The sequence below is a fragment of the Lepidothrix coronata genome, unplaced genomic scaffold (assembly GCF_001604755.1).
Source record: "Lepidothrix coronata isolate B3197 unplaced genomic scaffold, Lepidothrix_coronata-1.0 Scaffold37, whole genome shotgun sequence".
Lineage (NCBI taxonomy): Eukaryota > Metazoa > Chordata > Aves > Passeriformes > Pipridae > Lepidothrix > Lepidothrix coronata.
The window spans coordinates 382074-407501 of NW_016690217.1; the positions used below are offsets into that span (position 1 = coordinate 382074).

General features: G+C 40.3%; 1 protein-coding gene and 1 long non-coding RNA gene across 8 annotated transcripts in view; one reads left to right on the top strand and one right to left on the bottom strand.

Annotated features, from left to right (window-relative positions):
• The window catches only part of PLPPR1 (phospholipid phosphatase related 1), a 134204-nt gene that overhangs the window by 73698 nt on the left and 35078 nt on the right, over positions 1-25428 (bottom strand). Inside the window, exon 1 of one of the 7 annotated variants that reach the window (XM_017812694.1) lies at positions 19369-19677. The exons of 3 other annotated variants lie outside the window; for them this stretch is intronic. The gene's annotated coding sequence lies outside the window, so the exon portion shown is untranslated. Of the gene's footprint in view, positions 1-4707; positions 4723-16333; positions 16397-19233; positions 19259-19368; positions 19678-25428 lie in introns of those variants that run through there. 3 more of the 7 variants (XM_017812697.1, XM_017812696.1, XM_017812700.1) reach the window with 3 other exon arrangements.
• On the top strand, positions 19449-22697 carry LOC108496199. Its single transcript, XR_001874389.1, has 3 exons — positions 19449-19534; positions 21552-21644; positions 22619-22697. It is a non-coding gene; the product is annotated as an uncharacterized LOC108496199 (long non-coding RNA).

Below are 25428 nucleotides of genomic sequence, written 5' to 3' on the forward strand. Positions count from 1 at the left end.
AAAATGCAATGAAGCACTGGGCCCTTACTGCAGAGCCTTTCTGCCCTGCTATAAATCCATACCTTAACATGCAAACCCCCAACTACTTAGCATTACTTCTGTATTAGAATAGCCAGAATAGCTACTGGCTATTCTAATTAACATAACCTTATAATGCTCTGTGCTAAGACACAGTCTTTACAGCACAAAAAGTAGGAAAGCAGAAAAAAGAAGACTAACACCAAGGATTTTTACTGAGACTGTGTGTGATTTTCTGCATGCACAAGGTAACACGTCAAGATGCTAAGTCTGGTTTAAATGACTTTAGAGAAACATACAGACTAGCATGGAAGGAGTGAGGCTGGAAAAGCAGCATGTAGTCTGGAGCTGCCAGGTGCATCCTTGCACAGAGCATGAGACACAGAAGAGAATCAAAATCCTCTGCTATCAGTTTTAACCTGAGCACATCAGCAAGGGCAGATTTAGGCAGACCCAGCCTCACAGACAACACTCATACAGAAATTCTGTCCTGATGACAAGCCTCTCCCCGGGTCAGGGCCAGGGAGGAGGAAGGAGGTGAAAGCTGATGCATTTTGCAGAGGATGCTTTGCACAGCATCTTACCACGACTCTTTGACCTCACTGGCATCTGGGTGGCAATTCAGGCCTTGGCATATGGAGCCTGTGAGGTTCACCAAGGGGTCAGTGCTTTCTCACCAGCTCTCAGCAGGGTTACTGGAGGAAATACTGTGACCAGAGCAGGGAGTTCAGCCAAGGTTACAAAGCCTGATGGAGGAGCTGGATCAGCTGCCAGTGCTTGCCACCTGCACCACGATGCAGGCTCTTGTCTCACCACCTATAAACTACTTAACGTATTCCTTATCTCAGCTCCTCCAGACTTGACCCAGAGCTGTGAAATACACAATGTATAAGACAGTTCCAGGCACAGCAGAGCTCCAGTGACTCCAGTGAAGCCACATTCTGTCTCAGGAATGGTTTCTGAACTGTTAACCATTGAGAAATGCAGTTTCAGGTCAGACAAAACAGTCAGGAATGTCATCTGTGATGTGCTTCAGACACTCCCATCCTACACAGTATCCCGATTATGAAATACAAATATTCTGGATTTTCAAAAAACCTATTTTTCCAATTACGCTTCAACTCTACTTAGGAGATAAAATGGGTTTTATCTCAGAGGTTAGTGTCATTGTTTAAAAAAAGACAAGGTAATTCAATCCCATTTGGGCTGTGGAAAAGAATTGAGTAATTCATTTTTTAACCACACTTTTCATACTACAAGCTCTTGTGCCATGTGGCTCTCCCTGTAACTTGCCAAACACATGGTGCTTGGTAGAATAACAGGTTGAAGAGTCAGAACAGCTTACAGAGCATTATTCCATGAAACTCTTTTGTATCCTGGAGATAAACACTCAGCGTCTTTCTTTGCAAATCCTGTTTTTCAAATGGCTTAGTGCAAAGATGTTAATACCTCAGCACCTTCATGAATGCTATGCCTGATCAAGCTTAGAAATAATCAAGATTTTCTATAACATCATGCTGTAACCCCAAGCCATGCCCTCGGATCCAACTGCTGTGTGTTCCTAACCAAAGCAGAAGGCTGCAAGACAATCCAAGAATTTAGGAAACATTCTCAACAGATGACTAAAAGAAAGTTCACAAACCAGCAATGAAGCTAAGGGTTCATAGCAGTCATATAAAATTGCTTGATTTAATGCTAGGGGACTCCTGATGTCATAAATATGTATCGCTATGTCCGTTCCTTTAAGCTTACTGTGCACCATTGGTTTAAGAAACTGCATTGCCTGTGGGAAAGCATTTTACATGTCAGCTACTCTCCTATGTGATGACACATTTGTGTCAGACATAAGTAGTAAGAGACTAAATAGTTGCCTGATCAAGCCAGCTAATTCCTAGACTCTGGGAAAACTCTCAGCTAGCCTGTGCTTGTCATAGCAGCTCTTTTCATCAGGTTACTTGAGCAAAGAGTAAAGGGAAGCAACAGCATGATCTTTGGGGGAGTATCATCTTTTGTCTCTCTTCAGCTGGCAATGAGTCCTCTAGGGACTCAGCAAAACACACCTTACAGCAATCCCTAGATGCTCCAGCCTGTACAGTAGTCAGAGATAACTCACTTTTGCCCAAAGAATTATAATAAGATGTAAAACAAGTGTTTAGTAACAGTCCTGTTCTATAATCCATGAAGATCTCTTCACACTGAACAAACTTTCACAGTGCAAAGCCTCTGACCAAAGCAACGGCAAATAGAAACAATAATATCAGTATTTGGTACTGCTTTTTCCATTTGTTATTTCTATTTTTACCAATTTTACTCAATTGTTAAGGAACTCATATGAGCAAAACTGTAAGAGTCTTTTTAGATCCCACTAGCTGTGACCTTTTCAGGCCAAGTACATTAGCATAGCATGGGAGTAGAATTGGTCAAACCTACCCTAACTAAATAGGGACCACTGTAGAAGGTGTATTAATAACCTGAAACTCCATTATTATGAGGTGCTTCTCACTCTTTAAACAATATATATAATTGTACAATACAACACTGGTGAACTAATTAGAATTAGTTAGTTCTCATTTTGTTCAATTTACTTCACATGCGTTTTCAGAAAGCCCTTGATCTTCAGCATAGGAGGTGATCGTCTGACCTCTGGGAGAACAAGTGGAGCTATAGAATATACATACTTGAATTGAAAAGTAAATATAAAGGACAGCAAAGAAAAAAAAATTCAAGCTGAAGAGATTTTCTTGCCGCAGGGATCCATCAGAGGGAATGGCTTTTAGAATGCCCCATTCAGGTATGTTCTGCAGCTTTTTATGTGAGCATGTGGCAGACAGCAAAAAGGACATATCTAGGACAAACTAGCATTTCCTCAGCCTTTATAGCGTAAGTTCCTGCAGCACACACAGTACAGCTGATTGTTTCTCTGTGTAATCAGTGCTCAAACCAATTAACTGGTGGTCCGTTCCTCTGGAGACAGTGGTCACCTTTATGTTTTTTAAGCCATGTCCTGCATAGGTAAGAAGATGAACAATATATTTTATGTATTGCTACAGCGGATATCTGGGCATCTGTACAAAATACTCAAATCAACAATCCAGAAAATCTAACAGGTACTGTTTATTGTAGTTTTCAGCTGTGTTTCATTTAATCAGTACCAATGAATGTTTCTTTTGCCACTGAGTTAGAGATCGCCAGCCTGAAATCCAGCAACTGCTGCACAGACCAAGGTAACAGCAAAGCCACTGGCACATGTGGGACATCAATTCACTGCAGAACCCTAAATCTGCTTAGCCTAGAGGTGAGGAGGGCAACCACTGATCATTTGGTACCAGATGTGATGCAAGCACAAAAAAAATGTATTTCTGTCCCTCTACTTCTAGACAGGTTCAAAATCTTTACAGCAGCAGCTAACACTGTTCCAAAAATAAGATATAAATGTTGTAGTAGAAAAAACACCAGCTATTTCTATAACAATGTAAAAGATACTTTAAATGTCAGCATTTCCCTATTTGTAAATTAGTTTAACCTTTTATTAGCAATTTGCAAACCTCTCTTGGCAATTGGCTTCAAATTATAAAGATCTTTATTTTCACTAAATTAACAATTCTGTTTACAAGTAAAAAAAAGATCACCAAAATTTCTGACCAGTCCATCAAGCACCAATTTGTCCAACTGCAACACAGAATTCCGCATGTCAAACCTCCATTCAATTAAGGAAACAAATTAAAATTAATGCCACTGCTGACAATGATTATCTGAGCTTTAGCAGAAAACTGTATCATTATAATGACTATTTATTATATACTTCTTACAGACCTCATTTTAAAGCAGGGTCCTCTGTTTCCTGTGGGGGAAACAAAGAGTAGAAGCAATTTGCCAAACATCACACAATGATTCAATGTCCGGGCTGAAGAAAGACATATTATTCTCAGATTCCTGTCAAGTGCTCTGTTCGCTTGACAATACAATCCCTGCATGTGCTTGCTAATTCCTGCACAAGAACTGTACAGTTCTCATTGTACATTTTAGTAATACAGGTTTCCCTGATTGCTTGCTGCTGGAACCAGCAGAACGCACATTTTCACCCTTACACAAGTGCTGATCAAACATGTACCAAGATGTGACAGCCTCACATTCTCTTTGCAGCTTCACCCCTGGCATGTCCAAAGGCACCTCATTACCCTAGTACCACCGCAGCATGAGCATGCAGGTAATTCTGAACAGGTTGCAACAAGACAACAGTGGGTTAAAATGTCCTTCCCAAAGCTCTCTTCCACACAAGTCTAACCAATGCAAACAAAAGGGCCTAAGATTTTACTGCAAAAGGCAGTCACGGCTATTTTGTGTTCTCCAAGTACAGACATTTTAGTGTTTTCAAAGTGATCAAAACCACAAAGGTGGCAGGAATCACTGCAAAAGCCAAACTGTGTGGGAAAAAGCACATATGACATTGTAGCATGAAGACCTGCTTGCCTGCCTTGCACCCAAACACAATGCAGACCACTTGCTTGGTATCACTGCTTAAAAAGAATAAAAGCAAGAAAATGGCATCACGGCTGCAACAATTAGAAGGTACCAGACAAACGGCACTCAGTTTGCTGTCTCAATGACCCATAACATACTGGTTTTTAACTACAAATGAGAAAGTTATCCTTTGGATCATGCTGCCCTTGAGGAAAAGCGTATACTCACTTTGGAGCCTGGAAAAGAGGGAAGACACTTGCTTATCTCTGGTTTTCCATGATCAGAGAACCCCTTGCCCATCCACTATGAACTAAGAGGCAAAGAGCCATCAACACTAAGCCCATCAGACCAGTAACATGGTGTCAGAGTGGAGACACTGGGTGTCCAAAACCTGACTGAGTCATACTTGATTTTCAGTTGTTAACTATGAAATTGCCTGGTAGCTGATCATGAACAAATATGTGCAGTAAGTTTCAACCCTTGGCTGATGACTGTCTCCCAGATTGTCTCCTGTGTGAGGAGCAGGACGTCCTACTTTGCCAGAACACTGAAAAGAGGAGTTGAACACACAAAGCAGAAGCTCAGAGTACTGGATCTAAATCTCACCACACAGAATACAACTCATTATAAACTTTTCTAACAGTGTAAATGCCTGTTTTCCAGTTTTGCTACACCATTCAAATAAATTGTCCTGTCAGTGGAAGTACTTCTTGCAGGTGTCTCCTCAGATCCCTTACAAGAAACTAAGTACATATCACTAATGACAGCAAGGAAAGGAACAAAAACCTGCCAACAATATGCAAAGTAAGCCCATACATGTTCTCCATCACAAAAAAGAACCCAAAAAAACCAAAACAATTTTGCAGTATTTAAGACAGAAAAGCACTTTTTCTGATGAGAGTTCTGACCTTTTTCTGCTAGAAGTCACATTTTAACATTTCAGCACTCACAGCAGAAAACCATTTTATGGCTAACGATACCAAAGTAATACAGTTTGCAGCATATCTGAAATGACAACCCTTGCTACAAAACCCACCTTGTTATGAATAAAGCTACATGAATAGCTATCTGGATTCCTAAACTCATTCTCCTAAAAATGTGTTGCTGGTGGCAATGCAGAGTTTGATCCATAGAAGAAGAGGATGCCACAGATTTTAAGAGTCCTGTTAGGGTTGTTTTCCCTTGCTTCTATCTTCATATGGAAAATTATCCCATATCTGAATGATAAGCAGCAGTATAAAATCTATGGATACGGTTCTGCACCACTTATACCTTCAAGTGAGTTTAAGTGTTCTGTCAGCACAGCAGAGGCCTTGTAACAACTTCTCACTGTGGGAGAAGTGGGAGGAAAGTGAAATCTCAATGCCACAGCTCCTAGCAACAAAATTTACATTTATGCCACTTGGCCAGAACTTCACAGATGTTGTGTAAGTAGAACACAAACATAACTGTGCAAATAGCAGCTATATGCATGCTAATGTCCAGAAAGCCAAAAAAAATGGCCACGAGCCTTATTTTGAACTATCTCACACCCATGAACCTCTCCTTGCCCTGCATGTCTCAAACTGTCATCATGGTTGATCTGTTCCATTTGGTGATACACTGAATTCCTTCCAAAAATTTTCAGTATATCACTTAGTTGGTGTTGGTTTGAATGATACCCACCAAAGTTTGGTGTCACGTCAGCTTAATCTGCTATAGCTGATAACGCTTCTCTCTTTCTTGCAAAAGGATTAGCAGGGCATGATAAATAAAGAAGGGAATTCTTTAAAAAACAAAACAAGCAGTCTCTGGAAAAAAACAACAAACCACTGAATTTATCCATGAAATTAACAAGACTGATCCTGCTCCCTACTCTCATTTAATTCAAATAAGCTAATTGTTCTAGCTCTCATTTAATCCCTTCAAACTTTAAAGAGAATCTAAATGAAACTGTTGTGCAGTATCTTGGGGAAAAGACTATTTCTGGCCTTTACCCATCCATCTGAAGGCATGTCATTTTGACTTAGACTAATTAATTTGCCTTGTGATCTTCACTGAACAAATGCAAAAGGGAATTGGTTGTTTCTTTTACCTTTGATTGGTTAAAACTCCATCTATCTTTATGGACATCTACAGCAATAAACCAGCAGGTGTGGTCAACATGAAAGTAACTCTTCATATACATAAAGTACTCTGTTACAGAGATTAGTTAAACGATCAGTTTAATGAAAATATATTGTATAGAGCTCTATGTTCAGTGTCTCATTTGCACAACCCATAAAGAAAATAATCAAGACGATTTATTATTTACACTAGCCTTGCAAGGCTCTGGCTGTAAACTAGATATTGAAGTATGATCTCCCTGATATTTGGGATGCTACCATGAAGGGCTTGTGCCTGAATTTCACTCTTTGAAACCAATTCCATTGCACTTAGTGACTCTCCATGCAAAGAACCAACAGGCATTGAGGAAACTCTGAACAACTTCAACAGGAGAAAACCAGCAGCCTTTTCCTCAGGCTGTTATTACAGTCAACTGGTGAAAAAAAGAGGAAGACACTGAAGGGAAAGAAGAAAGCAAAAGAAAATTTCAAGAATACAGAAAGTTACAATGCAATGGTGCAAAGGAGAGGAACATTGGATGAGGTATAAAAAAATTCCTACAGGATGGAGGGCAGGAAAGGAAAACAGACCACAGGTTTTGCCTGGGATGTAAAACCACAAGACTGAAAATTCTGTTTACTTTAATAAAGGGGTATCAATGCAACAGACTCCCTTCCCCTCTCCAATTTATCAGGATTTTGCAGAAGATATTTTAATATTATTTTTTTAATTATTATAATAATTTAATACAGGAAAAAATGTCCAAAGATATTTTCCTTAATGAAGAAAACTGGCTTTGGTTTTTTCTTTACAAAACCTCCTTAGCCAACAGTCCTACTGAAATCTATTGAGCTACAAAAAAAGAAATCCAAAGGGCTGCTTAAGCGTTAGAAAGAATGAGACATATTTGTTCTTTATTTGTTATGGAGTTTCACAGCTCTGCACAGAACTAATATTCGAAAATCCAGTATTAAAAACATATTTCAAAAATATATGCTGCATGGTGCTCTTGTATGCCATCCCTGCTGAGCCTGAAGTCCAAGTAAGCCACTGATCCAAACATTTGCATGGAAAGACAAGGCTTGTGCAAAGTGCCAGCTACTCTCAGGCTTCAGATGGACATCTCCAAGTAAATTTCCAGACTCCTCTCCTCCCACTACCCTGCTATGACCACTTAGTAAGCCCACACTTTTGGAGGGTGTTCATACAGGTTAGATGAACCAGCAAAAATATTGAGATGAGCATGAGAAGGAACAGAGCACAGCGGTGTTAGACAGGGCAAGGGGAGCAAAATCACGTGAGTAACATGTTTCTATTTATTTCCAATTTTTTTTTTCAGGGGATGAATGTTGCATTGCAAATTTCCTCTCAAAATCATGGTGAGCTAAAATTAAAAACTAGGCATGTAATAGGCACAAGCTTGTGGACTCTAGATAGAAAGAAAAAACCCATTCATTTTGTCCCCTTAAGGCCCAGCAAGCAAAACTGTGTGAGTATTGATTGCAAGCTGTAATATTATGAAAGTAAACAAGCAACTGCCTCACCACAATGCAGCCTTTGGAAATGAGTTCAGAGGCAGAGCCTCTTGCTCCTCTGATATTCTGTGACTCATATTGGCAGTGGAGCTGTCAGAGCCACACAAGGACTGCATGGACTCACACTCCTGCAAATCCAACAGAAAGACAATCTTATGTGGACTTTTTGATTGTTCACTTGGTTTATAAACATCACCTTCAACCCTTGCAAGGACAGAGCACAAAGGATTCCTGCCATATCTGCTCGCTTCCCTCATATGAAACACTACGGTAGAAGCTCTCCTTAACAGCAACAAAAAAAAAATTTTTTTTGCTTTCCTCTTTTTATGTCTGTGTCCATTATGTGGCCAAGGGAAGCAAATATAATCCCTATAGGCTGAATAGTATAATTTGCCCACTTCTAAGGACAGTATTGAACTACAGCTCACGTGGTTTATGTGGGCCTCAGAAACACAATCTGGATGGAAAGTCAAGACTTTAAGAATTTACTGTTAGACTACAACGTATCTTAACAGTCTAAAAAATAACTTTTTATTAGTCCAGATCTATTTATTACCATAAAAATACAGTAAACGATAACACAAACATTTCTAAATAGTGAAAAATCTGTTACAGACTTTATAATACCTGTTCTCTGTGGTGCTATGCTCTCCTCAGACTCCTCTCTGAGTCCTACTTAGACTAGAACAGGAGAGAGAGGGTTATGGCAAGCTGTCATTGTCCACGGCTTTTCTCCAAGAGAAAGGTATCAATGCTGATGGGGGGAGCTTATTCCTCTTTTAGTCTAGGATCCAATTTGGCTTATTTTTATACATTTTCTAACATACCTTACTCCTTGGTTGTTCTACACTCTTCTGCAATTCCATGCCACATTCAGATTTCATAGACTCATAGGATCATTTTGGTTGGAAAAGTCCTCTAAGACCATGGAGTCTGACTGTTAAACTCAGCACTACCAAATCCACCACTATATCATGGCCCCAGTCTTCTTTAAGCTGACTTCCAGCCCAAAGAGCTCAGCAGCATCTGCAAAGCAGGATGTTAAACGCTGCAGGGCTGCTTCTGTGTGGGCAACAAGGGCAGCGTCATCAGCATAAAGCAGCTCTCGGACAAGATGGTTTAAGGTCCTCCATCAGCCTGCACCTCAGGAAGTCCCCCATCATCCCCACATCACCATTGGCCAATCAGAGCTCAAATCAGTCCAACAGTTTAATTACCTAGGTAGCCTTATCTCCTCAGATGGTAAGATTGACAGAGATAGACAACAGGTTAGCAAAGGCATACAGTGCTTTTGGAAAACTCCACAAAAGAGTATGGTGTAATAAACACTTGAAGAAAAGCACCAAGATCAGTGTTTACAAAGCCATAGTGCTGTCTACTCTTTTATATGGGTCATCTACTCTCGAATCATGGGTCATCTACCGCCACCACCTGCGACTCCTAGAGTGCTTCCATCAACGCTGCCTCCGTTCAATCTTAAACATGCACTGGTCAGATTATGTGACCAATACATCTGTTCTAGAGCAAGCAGCTGTCACAAGTATTGAGGCCATGTTACTGAGAACGCAGCTGCGATGGGCAGGGCACGTCTCAAGGATGAAGGACCACCGCCTCCCGAAGATCCTGCTCTATGGTGAACTTGCCACAGGCTACCGCATGAGAGGAGCCCCGAAGAAAAGATACAAGGACTCCCTGAAACAACATCTCAGCCTTGGCCATATTGATCACCATAACTGGTCTACTCTGGCCTCCAATCAGGAGGCCTGGAGACACACCATCTATAACGCTGCTGTCTCCTTCGAGAACACACGCAGGATCACTCTCGAGGAAAAAAGGCAACTCAGAAAGAACCGTGTATTGCAGAATACACCATCTAAGGAGTCTTTCTGTTGTGCCTTTTGCAATCGGATATGTCTGTCACGTATTGGCCTCATAAGCCACCAGCGTGCCTGTAGCAAATGTGGATAGAGCCTTCCCAAATCTTCGTTCGCGAAGCCTAGCCATGAATCATGGCCCCAAGTGCCACACCCACATCTTTTAAATTCCTCCAGAGATGGTGACTCTACCACTTCCCTGGGCAGCCTTTTCCAGAGCTTTACAACTGTTTTAGGGAAGACATTATTCCAAATATCCAATCTATTGGATATTGGATAGCTATACTTTATATTTTCTCTTGTCTCTCTTTGTAACACCTAAAATTAGCTTGACCCAAGCCATAACTTCTCTCCTTTTCCAGTAACTGACCAATAGTGGGTGGGTGGGCTGGTTGTATCACGTTGTGCCCACAGTTTTCAAGCCTCTGTTATTATCCCATGTCTGTTCTTCTCCATCCTGCAATTTTATTCTATGTTCAGACAGTTCATTTTTAAAAGAATACAGAACTTGTTAGTTCTACCTACTAGGCAGAGAAATTAATGAAGATTATTATAAAAATAGGCATTAAATTATACAATCATATAAAAGTAAGCTGAAGCTAAAACTGATTAAATAAGAGCTATCACTCTTTTTAGACAAGAGTGAACAAAGATCAGAATAAAGCTCCAGGCAAACCCTGACAACACAATTCTGACAAAACCTTGTCCTCAAAGCATTATTCAGAACCTGTGCTGCTACTAGAAAAGGCAATAGCATTTCTCTGGCTACAAGGCCACTACCTAGATTTTGATAGACAGTAATGCCCTAGATCTTGAGAGTGTAAAATATGTTTTTTCACCTACGAATCCAGCAAGGCTTTTGCAAACCTTTCTATTGAGATAAGCTCCTGATTAGGGTTGAATCTTGGTCTTCTTGGAGGCCTGCACCCTTGCCTTTGTAATTTTATCTCACAACACCTGTAGAGGCCTCAGAGGACCTCACACAGCCATTGTTTGCTCTGTTAAACATTTGATTTTTAAAGCCAATATAGTCTACACAAACATCTGAACTTTTAAAGTGACTACAGCACAAAAAGACAAATCCTGAAATTCCTGTAGCTGAGACCATAATGTCACTTCTAAGAGTGTAATGTTATTAAAATCACAGTTTTTAACAGAGTTTTAATGAGATATACACCTGTTGCAGGTAAACTGTATACAAAAAGTTAGCTTGCAATACTTTGTGGACACTTACATGAGCATATGTGTGTGTGCATACAAATTCATATCCACTCAAACACAACTGGAGCCTACAAACGGCACGACAGACAATGGCTGAAAATAAATGGAACAATTTTCTAATCTGACTTGGTCAAAATATGATTAAACAGCCCTTTGAACACTGAAAGCTGACACAGGCATATAAATAGGCCCATCTCACCCTGTGCTGTTTGCTGCCATCTTTAGTACACCATCAGGAACACTGCGTCTTATTTTAATAGCCCTCCACTGCTAATGCACGGCTCTCACCTCTAAAACACCATTATTCCAATTTTCAAAAATTACCTGAAAAAATAAAGAATTCTTTCCAGCAAATTGGTGTAAGGCTGCATATCATACACACACAGTATTTTGCATAGCAGAGCAAACTAGTTTTCACAATCTGTTATTTTCTGAGGGCCACTGATTTATACACTGCTTTTTTAAAATACCCCAACTACAGTAGTAGAAAAAAGGTGCAATCACCCCATTCACAACACTAAAAGACCTATGTGGTCTGTTAAAACTCAGTTTATCTTGGAAGGCAGTCCTAGACTAGGCTGATCTATCTACAGTTGCTGCTTCTAGTGCTCAAAACATCATGTTTTATAGATGCACGAGACTTCATTTCTCTAGATATGTATATACATGTGTGCATTTACACACCTTTTCTGATTACATACTGAAACACTGTGCTCATATCTTACTAATCAATTAAGCATAATCAATATTAATAATATGAAGTATATATATTATCACAAAGGCAGTACTTTTCCAATTTGGAAATTAACACGCTTTTAAATTCTATCATGTCCCAGCATGACATTTACTGAGACACCACCCCACTGCTTCAACTCTGTGCCAAGTAGAGGTACCTGCCACAACCTTCTCCCACCAACATGCACTTTTGACACCACTTTTCCCAAAAGTAGTGGGAAGTCACCATTTGCAAAGCAGCAGTTTGCACTGCCTATTTGTCTCTCATAACCCTAGGATTTTTCTCTAGCTCACAATCATCAAGCTCTCTAGCTCACAAACACTCCTATTTCACTTACCAAGGTTCTGCCTCAGGGCATGCAGTACAGATATTTCTAAGCCCTACAACTAGATGCCTTCATGGGCAAGATCATTGACCACAGCTGTTCTACATGCAGCCTGGTCAATATGCAGATCCTGTCCACAGCCTTGGTTTAGAATGACACTCTCCAAACCTCTTTGACTGCTAACTATCGGAAAAATAAATCTGAGAAACCTCCTCCCTCCCCCAGTGTATGTAATTTATAAATCATATGCATGTACCACCGTATTATGTAAATTATAAAACACACCAGGAAAAGTAAAAAGTGTGAGCTAAAGATGAAATAAATGTTGTTATAAAAATTTATTAATAGGACAAAAATATTTTCTTCCACACCCCAGTGGACTGTTTAATGCACCTCTTGTAGTACATGCACCCTGCTTTGGACACCACTGGTTTAGAAGACCACAGACAGAGTCTGAAAATCTCTTCTAACCTAAATATGCTTTCATTTGGCACATGCCTTTTCCTCCAATGTAGCTTTCACCTTTTAATACTACTTTTAAAGCTTCCAGAAGCCAATGCACCTCCTCAGAATGATGACTTGTGGCCACAGGCTTTTCTAGCCACATGCCGAGAGGCTGTAGGGGAAGCTTGCACAGCATTTTCTCATTCAGCTATGGCAAGGCAAATACTTCTTTCTCATTTAAGAAGCCACTCAGATTACATATTTTTATCTAAAGGGCCCAGTTTTGCAACCAAGCCTGTTTAAAGTTTTGGGGTCAGCTCAGTAGCCTGGTAACAACTTTGTATGTCTCTCATTGTGCATTTCCTCTCCTTCCCTTATTCCAGCCGCAAAGGGTGCTCCAAAATTCTCCCTTATCCAGCAGCAAAGAGTGCTCCAAAATTCTCTTTGAAGAATCCCAGTATCTCATGAACAAGAGCACTGGAACTTGTGAACCTCTGCTCCTCCGGGTGAAGAATGGGGTTGAACTAGGTCAACCCACAGGTCCCTGTCCACCCCACCACCAGTTTTGGAAGGTCCTCTAGTAACAGCTAGGGTTAAGCATTACATTGCCTTAGTGCTGCACTCAAAACTTTCCCACCTCAGCTCCACAAGCTCATAGTGGAGTTGCTCATGTTTTTTGATACTGCACAGCACTTTTAACTCATTATTTCACTGCAAAACTAATCTTAAATTACATGCTCCATCTCATTTTCTCTTTTTGTCCTTTAGCTCTAAAGTTCTTTGTTCTGCCTCTGCCAGCATTCCCCTGCACATCTGATTTCTTCATAAGACAGTGGCTGTGCTTTTCCTTCCAGCTTTGCAAACTCATGGACAGTATCCAGGACAGTCCTGAAAGAAGCTGGATTTTAAGTGTCAGTACACCAGTCTATAACTCACATCACTTAAGTGGGTCATCTTTTTCTATGAAAAACAAGGAAGTGACCATTTAGTGAGATGCATGAACAAGCTTTTAGACTCTTGCACAGTCATAACCATAAAAAGACGTCAAACCAGTTTTTGACCTTTCTCTTATAAATGTTCCTGGCTTTTCTGTCCTTTATCCAACTTTGCAGAAAAGTCTGCTGAAAGTAAAAATAAAAATAAAATTTGGGATCCAACTACCTTGAGGAAGAGATGCAGGGACAAAGACCTCTGTTCAACTAGGACTACAATGAGAACATTTTAAACTAGTATCAGCTAAGGCTGGGCTTCTATTGGGCTCTACCTTGCTCAGCCTCTCACATAATTTTATCAGTCTCTGTCAGATCACATTGCACAAGCTGACACCGAACAAACCCCAAATTTGCCTCAGCCAAGTTCCAGATAGATTAAGACCACAAAGCAAAGGCCACATTTTCCCTTCTCTGTGTTTTTCCTATGATCCTTTATCATTTAAGTTGTCCAAAAATCTGCATTGTAAGTGCCCTGTCAGATTTACAGACACACACATTATCTGGTGCTCAGTGATGACCCAGCATGCCATGAAGACCCTCAGAATGGCTTGCACTCCTTTCTCCACCAACTCAATGAACTCATGCCATCTATGTGGGCCAAAGAAATACACCTCACAGTAAGAGCCAAGAATTTAATGTTAGCCTAACTGAACTCTTAAAGCTAATGAAGACTTCAGTCTGTGGCTTGTTACTAGCAGTGGATACAATGGACACATCAGGAGAAGTGATAGGACCCCTTTACTGTTTCTTCACAAATTTAAGCCAGTATTTCATAACTCTAGGTTCGCTCATTTAGCTGTTAATATCAGGAGTCAATTATCCATTCATAACTCTATCATAACCACGATTATTCAACAGATGATGGGATCATAAGAGCTGCGAGTTTCCTCTCAGAGCTTCCAGTGGAGCCATGTGATGTTACCATCCCATTTAAAAAGCCAGGCACCAATCATACAACATGGCCACAGCTTAGCTTAAAAGCCACCATTATGCATCTCCTTACCCTTGTAAATGGAGAAGGAAACAACCAACATCTGTGTGACACTGGCATCTCGGCCAACAGACCAGGGGCTGAACCTGACTCCTCCAAAACAGAGATGCTTTAGCCTGGGCCCACTTTTTCACAGGAAGTGCCACAAAAGACATCCAAACTCTGCAGACCAGGCACCCGAGGGGTCCATGAGACAATTTTTCCACAGCTAATCTCAGCTGCTCAACATTTAGAAGTGTCCAAACACAGACCTAATTGTTGCCTTCCACTGCCAATGACAAGTGCATTCACAGGGAAATGCTTCTGGTCGCATTGCAGTCAGATGCATTAGTGACCCCTGTGGAGAGCACAGCTGTCATGAAAATGGCCAGGACTGAATTTTTCAAAGCCGTGCTGATGTAACTGCATAGCCACCAAATGCAGAAACAAAACTTCCATAAACAGCAGAGTTCAGCAACAGCTAAGATCAGGTCTCCGTTTCATTAAAAGTTCAGTTCTCAGACTCCCAACCCCTGGATGAAGGGTACCAGACCTGGAGTCTCCATGCATTTTTCAGGCACTAAGCATAGCTGTAATTGAGAATTGTTAAAAACAGTATCAGTGGTTAACTACATTTGCAGGCTACATTCTGAATCAAGTGTTGCCTGTCCTCTTACAGCTGCCAAAAAGCCATAGAAGAGCCAAATTGTGCAACCAGTGAATTCAGCAGAATCACAGACACAGGCCCACCACCTTACCCAGACCAATTTCCCACTGCTTGGCAATCCACAGTGCACTGATCTGGTATTAATGAGTGTGCAATCACTCTCCCAGTGCTGACGAACAGGAATTGGACCCAGAGGATCTCTCCTTGTACGCAGAAGTTGAACATTTTTACCTGCTCCTACTGACAAAACTGGAATGTCTCCAACCCCACCTCCTCACACATTCTGGCACAACAGAAAAAAGACAGCAGGAAATTGAGAGAGAAATGGATGACACTGGGGAGGAGAAGATCCACTGTATTGAGTCTGGTCCCATGGAGCAAAGTCACAATAATAATGACTGGCATAAAAGAGTCCCAAGATAAGCAATACAACAATTATCACAACTGTTGCTCATAAGAGAATGACTATGACAGCTAAACAGTCAACTTCCCCAAACAATAAGGAACACATGATAGTGCTTTCCAAGTGTTTGGGAAGTATAAATTACTTTACAGCTTTGTTCTGATAAGAGTTACTTTCCAAAGGATCTTTTCATTTAAGGGCCTGTTTGCAAAGAGATATGCAAGTGCCAAGATGCAAAACAACAACATGTTCGTTCTAACAAAGGAATGGAAGTATTTACAGTGCTGGTGATAGCAACAAGTAGCAGGATGAAATGTAAAAAAAAAGAGTTGTGACAAGTATCAGATTTAATATATCACACATTTCTAGCATGGAAAATTTTGAAAATATTCCAGCACTCTGTGACATCTTTTCTAACCTTAATGATCTAGCCAAGCATATCAAACACAGACAGCAGAAAGGGCAATGCCTGCTATCAGGCACGAGCCACACAGCCTCTTATCATCTTTTAACCTGAGTGATCAGGCATGTAATGTGACATCTTCCGAGTTCTCAGTGGATATACAAATATACAAAAAACTGAAGTGTAACCATGTTATTACCTCTCTCAGAAAGCTGAAAGGGCTACCAGCACTTTCTGCACACCTTTTTCACCACAGTAGTGTCCACATACATTACAATTCCAGCTCTGGGGTCCCCAACACAAGGAAGATGTTGACCTGTCGGAACAGGTCTAGTTGATCAGAGGGCTGGAGCACCTCACCTGTGAAGAAAAACTGAGAGCTGAGACTGTTCAGCCAGGAGAAGGCTCCATAGAGACCTTAATGCTGCCTTGTGGTACCTAAAGGGGACTTAAAAGAACGCTGAAGAGGGACTTTTCACAAGGGCATGGAGTGACAAGACAGGGGGCAACAGCTTTAAGATAAAGGAGACTAGATTTAGATTAGGTATTAGGAAGAAGTTCTTCCCTGTGAGGGTGGTGAGGCAATGGCACAGGTTGCCCAGAGAGGTTGTGGACTAACCACCCCTGGGAAGTGTCCAAGGCCAGATTGGGTGGGGTTTTGAAAAACCCTGTCTCATGGAAGGTTCCCTGCCCACGGCAATGGGGTTGGAAGTAGATGATGTTTAAGGTTCCTTCCAACTCTAACAATTCCAGGGTTCTCTGATTCTACAGTGCAAAATAAGCCCTACAACCATTATAAAAAATCTTCAGATCCATTATCCCAAGCTGATACTTTACACTGCTTTTTCAAATTATATTTCTCTCTCTAAGTGATGATTTGTGGACATAGTAGGGCTTACAGAAAACCAGAAAACTTTTAAGAGGTGGTCAGGACTCCTACGACTTTTGCATCAATACTCAGACAGTCTGGACGCTGTCAGTGGCTTCCAGTGACTTCAGTGGGGTGAGATTTCCCATTTTCTTTTTATCAATACATTGCTATCAGAGGAATAAAATTCATTCCACTTTTAAACTAGCATGTTCCTTATCATCAGGCAAGGTTTCATAAGAGACAGGAAAAGATGATTTATGTATCTCTCTGTCCAGAATTCTTCTCAGAGGAAGTCCTACCCTGTTCTATCTAAAAAGCAAGATACAAAAATAAAACATTTTCTTACATATCACTGTTTTACAAGGGCTCCTCACAGACGTTAGACAATTTTATCTCAGAATTCTTATGTGAAAACATCACTAAAAATCAACACAAATGGTACCAGCAGGACATGTTCTTTTGAACAAAACTTCAGCTTCTGAAGTTTGCAGGCTGAACCAGTCAGACACCAAAGGGATGCACAACTTCACTCTTAAGCACTGTCCTTTGTCGTGCCATCTATAAGGTCACAGCAATGACGGTGAACCCCTACCGATAGGAATGTGCCACAAATATCAGACAAGGTTTAAAATAAAGCCCCCTATATTGCCATAGCTGTGTTTGTTTGCCATGGTAAGTATGCACAAAGGCAACTGGAATAAATTCTAATCAACAGAAGTTTGGGGTTCTCCTGACTATTTTGTTTTCCCTGGAATAACTTAGCAGGTTGTTGCCAGTCCAGGTAACATACCAAAATAATTTGAAGACAAATTAAGTTCTAGAAGCTGCTTTCAAACATTCATGTGACTCCTAATAGACACTCAGCCCTTTCCACTACCAGTAATTCAAATCAGATTAAGGGCACTGAGGGCACTGCAGGAATCAACTGCATGTGTTTGCTGAGGACAGAAGGGAGTCGTGTAGCTAAACCCTGACTGAGCTCTGTGTTAACACACAGACTAATGGATTTAACGCAGTTCATTTGAACACTTGGGTCAGTTTGATTCTTTTGACGTGGACACAATCTCTGCATGGATCAAGGGCAAGGAGAGGCCTGTTAAAAGAACATTTTCAGAAGGCGTGTTGCAACAGAAATGTTAGAACTTGTATGAGGAAAGTATGAATGTAAGTGAGTGAAGGGAAGAGAGAAAGTGCCAGAAGAAACAAGAGACAAAGGGTTAAAAAGAAAGGCATGCATTATTCACCACACAGCACTATAAGCATGGTTTCACTGTAACAGAAAAGATAAGCTGCAAGGAGGGTGAAGAATATATCTGGAAATATAAAATACCCCAATAAGGAAAACATCAGAACTGCGAAATTCAGTAACGCTGCACAAGACTTGAAAGAATGTTGAAAAGGTGAAAAAAATAAATTATGTTAAAGATCCATGCTAGCACCCATTGCTAAAGACTACAAAAGAAATTTGATTCTAAACCCCGCTCGCCACTGCCAGCTGAGTCCCAGAGGTGCAACAGGGTTCAGGAGCCACCATGGAACCGGGTCATCAGTTCATTCACATCTGAGCCATGCTGATTTAATATAATTATTAACAACAGGATACAAACTTGCCTTATTCAATGGCCCACTACAGAGAAAGGGCTCTGCTATAAAACCGAGTGAGAGAAAACATGCACAGTAAAAATGAAGTCCAAACTCACCTAGATGAATTTTCAATAAATCCAGAAGCTTAGACATAATTCAGGGAATACAGAACTATAAAGATGACACCAAGACAAGTGATGAGGCTGACAGCCCTGAAGGACGGGATGCCATTGAGAGGGACCTGGACAAGTTCGAGAAATGGGCCCAGAGGAGTCTCATCAGGTTCAATAAGGCCAAGTGCAAGGTCCTGCACCTGGGATGAGGCAATCCCAAGCACAAATGTGATTCTACGAAGATAACAAGCAGCTTGAAGAACAAATTCAAAGAGGTAGAATTACAGAACTGCAGGAAGAAGTCATCATGGCTAGGCTTTGCAAACGAAGATTTGGGAAGCATGCTAGAGTTAATTTGGGTGCACCTTTGGAGATAGGTATATATGCCTTTGTCTTTTGATCTTTGTGTGACTGCATTTGTAGAAGATGGCCATTTTGACCCTCGCCTGGCTTTGCAAATGTGGGTAAGGCCTTCAAGCCTGTGCAGTGGATTTTTTAGGTGAGACACAGTGTGTGCTGAACTGAACCCACCCTTTAATCCTGAGGTTCATCTGCCAGGGCCGAGCGAGCTTGGACGATGGCAGCGAGGTCCTCAGGACGTAAGTTTAATTAGAGTGACCTTCTCTTAGATGGATGGCCTTACAGGGCTAAACGAGCTCCACCTACCCAAGTTTAGAGTTGTCCTTCTCCTTTGTGTGCTCCGAGGCTCCCCCTCTCATCTCCCACGATGGCACAGTCCAGGCCGGCGAAGCTCCCCCCCTCTCACTCCTTTGCACGCCCACCAGAGGCCGCCTGGGAAGGGGAGCCCCGCGCCACACGGAGGTTCCAGCAGGTGGGGGTTGCCCCATGCCCACGCAGGAGGAAGCACTGACTAACAAACATGGTACTGCCATAACCAGTGGCAGGCCACAGGATTGGTATGAACTCTGTAAGGCCTTCAGTCTTGCCTGGCTGTGTCTTGGCCAGCATGAAGCTTTGATTTATCTTGCAGAGCAAGATAAGTCTGCTGTTACCCAGCAGGTAAAAGAAAAAATCCTGCTGCTACTCAGCAGGTAACAACCAGGTTACTGTTCCCTCCATCCACTGGAGCTCAGATTTGTGCAGTTGTGTGGTGCAATGCCTATGAGTACAATATTTTTGGTATATTTCTGCAATTAAGAACCTTGACATGAAACTATTTTATGTGAAACAAACTACCTACAAACCTAGAATAAAACTGCAGCACAGATTAGAAAATAAACTCTTGGCTCTGTGTAGAAGGTATATTTCCTATATCCTACATAAGCTGCAGAGTGACAAAAGGAACCCATTATCTGATTAATTAACAATAAAAAAAATCCTATTAGTTCGAAATGGTTAGTCATTTTTAACTGAATTCTCTCCAGAGTTACTAGCCACAGAATATTTCACTAAATGATGTGATAGAGTTTGGTAGTATCCAGGACCTTATAACATATTTTAACTTATTCTCACCTCAGTAATTTTGTCTTTGATTTGAATGTCGTTACTGATTTTCCTCCTAAGTCATGAAATCTGATGATTATCCATAAATCAAAGTACTTTAGAATAACTTTAAAATGGGACTTTCAAGGACCCTTAGATAAGAAATTACAAACTACATATATGCATTCTAAAATCATGAGAGAGATACTCATAATTAAAAATATTTACTTGAAAACTATTCTTTTAATGTAACACTCCTTGATTCATCTTTTCCTGTTTTTCTGAGCTCTCGGAAGGCATATCTTCCTATGACAAAACTTTTCACTGAAAGCACTGTGCATAGGACTAAAACAAAAAGCAAGAGAGACACAGATTATGTACCCACTGGACACTGAGAGCAAAGGCTTTAAGACAAGCACAAAGTATAATTCTACAAACCCATTTTGTAAAAAACCTACTCATCAGCACAAGATGTTGCACACGTGGTCCTTGGAGGTTACAGGAAGAATGGAAACGCTTGCATTTCCTTCTGGATGGTAGCAGATCTCTGCTGGATGCAATGCAGGAAGGTTTTTTTTCAATGTATAATAGTGGCATCAGAAATGTTTTTATTGGAGGTCAGTTCCACTGACCAGCCCCACACATAAGTGGGGCACTGGTACACACATAGAAAAATGCCTGTTTAACACCATTTTCACAAATGACATTTTGTTTTGAGACACTGCAGGATATGGGCTGACAAGAACAGGCTGTCTAACTGATTTAAAATCACTGGAGTGGAACATGATTGGTATGCTCTTTATCTCCATACGAATCAAATGCCTTTACTCACTCACATTTACTAAAATGGCATCTGACTAACAAAACCTGCTGTCCTCCAGGTAATATGATAATCACAAAGGTCAGGTGGAAGGAGAAATCTGGGGGGAGGGGGAATCTCAGTCCAGCTTGCTATTATGGTACCACAGTAGAAAACAGAAAATTAATTCTGTTATCCAGACAATCTTATAAAATTATCTTTTATTTACACACAGACCAACAAACCTATGGTGTGAAGGAAAAATAATTTAGTTAAAATCAGTACAAATTTTAGAAAACAGATGCCTTTATTTCACCTTCAGCTTGGATAAGCTTAATATAATTTTAAAAGTGCTATGTTCTAAGTCAAAAGAAAGAAAAGGCACATATAAATTACTGTGTCACTATCACAGTCTTCACTGGCCTATAGCACAGAGACTTCTCAGCCTCTGTTCCTTGAGGCAATGTGGTAAATGCTGCTATTGAAATAGTTATTTGCTTCCTACACTGGCAGTGAAAAAAAAAGGTGACAGAAACCAACTAGTTGTCAATCTTAAACTTGCAGCAGCTACATTTTCTTTGCTTGTTTTGTTTTTTTGTCTTTTTAGGTGCAAGTACAGAATATGTTTAAGTATAGGCTTGCACACTGAGACTGTGAAATGTCCTCTCCAGGGCCATGAAGACACTTCACCTAAAATTAGGTAAGGTAAAATAACAGAGAACATACTGAAATTACATAGAGCCATTAAAGTTAGGATAAATTTAACTCTGCAAAGGTATTCCTTTCAAAACCAGAACTTTTCAACAAAAAGCTGTTTGAATTTTAAAAATCCTTTCCAATACCCTAAGCTGACAGAGTGCATGTTTTGTGTGTCCTTGCCAGAGGAAAAAGAGAGGAAAGAAGTCAGAGGTAAAAAGAACTCTACCCTCTGAAAGTAATTGTTTTCAAAACAGTCAATTTAATTTTCAACTTGAACATTTTGTAAATTTACTATGGCTATAAGCCTTTTTAATTAGCTTAAAAACACCCAAAAACCCCTGAAAGACTGAACAAGCTCTAACTTTCAAAATACAAAATTAAAGATATAACCATAGTTTTTCTCTCTCTTTTCGCTTTTCTCCTGCTTTCCCCTTGAGGGTTTAAGCATGTTACTTGTGGATCAACGGCATTTTTTGATCATGTCAAACAGCAGTTTTTCCACATTTCCCTTAATCTCTTTCAGTTTAAATACTTAGGACGTCACAGGTTCTCAAAAACAAGCACAAGCTCAGTAAACCTTTAGTTGGGTTGGTGAATGTGCCTTCTGTTTATATTTAGCATTAATATTTTATTATTTCTTAACACTTTGGTTCTAGGAAGCAGAGGGAGGGCTGTTAAAATAAAAACAAATAAACCCTAGGATCACTTTCTAAAAGGGCAAGTTGTTCTGCAGAGATAGTTTTTACTAATGGAGAGGTTCTTGTGGCTGGCATTTGCAAACCTATTGCCTTGCCTCAAAAGTCAGTGAACAAGACTGCTTTTTTCAGCTGTTGTACATCATGGTAAACACAGAAAACAACTCACCCTACCCCAAGCACAGTGTATTCCCCCTTGCTATTCCCTGAGGAGTGAAATGGAAGCCATATACCTCTGGGACCAGGTTTTAATTTTTTGCTTGTTCTATTCCTGTTACAGGTCTCCTTGGAGAATTTGACTTGTTACTGGAAGCGAAATGCTTTATCAAAAATAAACAAAGCCAAAACAAAGAAAAGAACTCTATGTATGCCACACACCCTGGTCTTTCTAAGTACTCTTTACATTGACATAAAGATCTCATGTATTCTTATTAACATTATTCCTGTCTCACTCAAAACCACACTTCCTCCCTGTCTCTCTCCCTGTTTCCATTACTTTCAACTCTCCATCCTTTCTTTTTTCCTTATTTTCTTCAGGTTGAACAAGCGAGGCACCAGCCTGCCCCACAGCAAGTCAGCTCCTATATTTTGCTAATAAAGAAAGAAACAACAAAAGCCCAGCCCCCTTTCCCCCCCCAAGCTCTTTGACAGAGGCATAAACTCAGGTGACTGCCACCTCTACCTCCCAGACATGGTTATTGATGAGCCAAAACCCCACGTCAGTCCTCAAGAGCTCAGGTTGTTCTCCTTATTTCTCAGTCCATCAGTTAGCAGTTTCAGATTTGAGAATGAAGGAGACTCATGTGTCTGTTACTCTCCTGTTTCAGAAAACACTCTCCAACACTTGAAACAGGTAACCCTTTGAAGCAGTTGCTGCCCATTTCTGATGATGAACTGGCAGGAAACACATCTACATATTTGATAGCCTATCTATCCCAGAATTCTAATTTTGTTTAGGACCCAAAACTGAACAATATATTAGGCCTAATTCTACACTCAAAGCCAAATTACCCTCAGATTCAACAGCAAGCTTTGCATCCTTTTCCAACTTGAGGGTTTGTAGCAAGATAAAAGACATCCAAATGCATTTCTCATATGAATAACTATTCTGTTAAACATATCCCTTTTTTGGCATGATGCAGGTTTGTAATGCATGAAGGCATGAATCTGTCACCTTGAAGGCACATCCACAGTGGCAGTGAATATAAATTATTCCACTTAGCAAGGAACCCAAAATTCTCATTACAATGCAGCTTATAACAACCATTTAGACACCCACTATGATCCTTACTGTCAACAAGAGGGAACTGAACACCTTTTTAAAGAGTCAGTCCAGAGGGGTTTGTGCCTCCACTGAAACCAGCCCCTGTCCCACAAGAAGAAACAAAACATGGACTTGCCAGTGAGCAAATACATCCTCAAATGTAGTATTTTAAAAACTGGAACGTGCAAACATTTAAAGCAAATATCTCCATATGATTCTTGTTTTCTGAAGCCATACTGTAAATCCCAGGGGTTTATTTAGCCAAGGTAGCATAAACCAAATGCTGGGCCATGTGGTGTGAACAGACAGGCACTGAGGCAACGTGAGGAGAACCTGCAGCAGCTTTAGCTCTGATCCTCAGTAAAAAACATAGCCTCCTTCAAGCTAAGATCCTTCACTGCTGGACAGGTCAGATCAGACCTGTAATCAAAGAATAACATTTAAAATAGAACTCTGATAGAGAAAACTGAAAAAACTTTCAGAAAAGTGAAACTGGAGCCTCTCCATCTTTCATTTTCTTGGATTTTCCTTATCATTATCATTAAATGCTCAAAGGAGAAGCATTTACATGCATGAAAGCTGGATTCTTTACAGTCAGTGAACTTACAACTAATCTGATTTGTTCTCAAAGAGGCATAATATCTTTGATGAGCTGCCAACAATGAAGACTGTTTTAGCAGGAATAAAGGGGTAAGACTATTTAAAGTGGCAAGACAATTTAAGTTAACTGGAAAGTTACTTGAAGTTAGTATTATTTGCTCGGTCTCAGGAGTAACTGAAAGGGCAAAAAAGCAATTAGGAACAAAGAAACTAGAATATTAAGGTGTGTTTTACAGCAGATTTCAGAAAATCAGTACAAAGTCTCACTTGTTTAATGAACTATGCAACACCACGTACTACTAAGCAATGGAAATGAGATTAAAGAAACTCATGTTGATAGACTCATAAGGCTTCGGTTTTGCTTTTAAAAACTGCTGCATACGGACAAGCTCTTATATGAGGCTTTGGATAATTTAAATGTTTGTTATTTCTGCTTTGTTTTCCTCCATGTCCCTATGCACAACTTCTGAATCAAGAAGTCCTTCAAGCACAACAAGTCTTGATTATAAAAAGGCAGGGTGCTTTTTTTAAGTGTTTGCTATCACAATCAAGAATTAAAGAACAGTAATCCAAAATTCTTTTGGAGTGCCATTTCCAAATGTTGTTCATTTGCCTGTCATCAGCAATGGCAGGCTTTTTTCTACTGCTTTCTTTTCATTACCACATAATCATTTTTCAAACTTCACTCTGTGAATAGTAATGATTTCTGCAGTATGTACTTAGTGCAAACATATTTGCCTGAAGAAGTTAGAAAGCAGAGACTGCATTCCCAAAGTGTCCTCAGACTTTGCTGTTCTATGTACATAGATGCAAAGTCTTAAAATCCTGCAAAGTTTAAAACTTGCTCTCAATTTATGTTACCAATTTTTTCATGCATCGCATTGTTCACTGAAGAGAAAAGCACAAAATCTAACCCAAATCCTCTTCAAGTTGGCATTAAGACTGTACTTTTCAAAAGCTTTCAATTTATTAGGGAAATGAGAAAATCAGTTCATAAACTCTTTGTTTCTAAAATGGAAAAGAACTCCCTGGAGCAAATGAAGAGCCAAATCAGAAGTAACTTACATCTCCAGGAGGGTCAATCTGCAAAACTGCTCTGCCTCTCCAGTGATCAGAAATTTGGCAAGGACCATCATGAATAACAATCCACTTCATAATTAAAAAGAAAAAAAAAGTGCTTGAGTAGATGCAGTGTTTCAGGTGAAATGTATCACTCCCATTTTTAC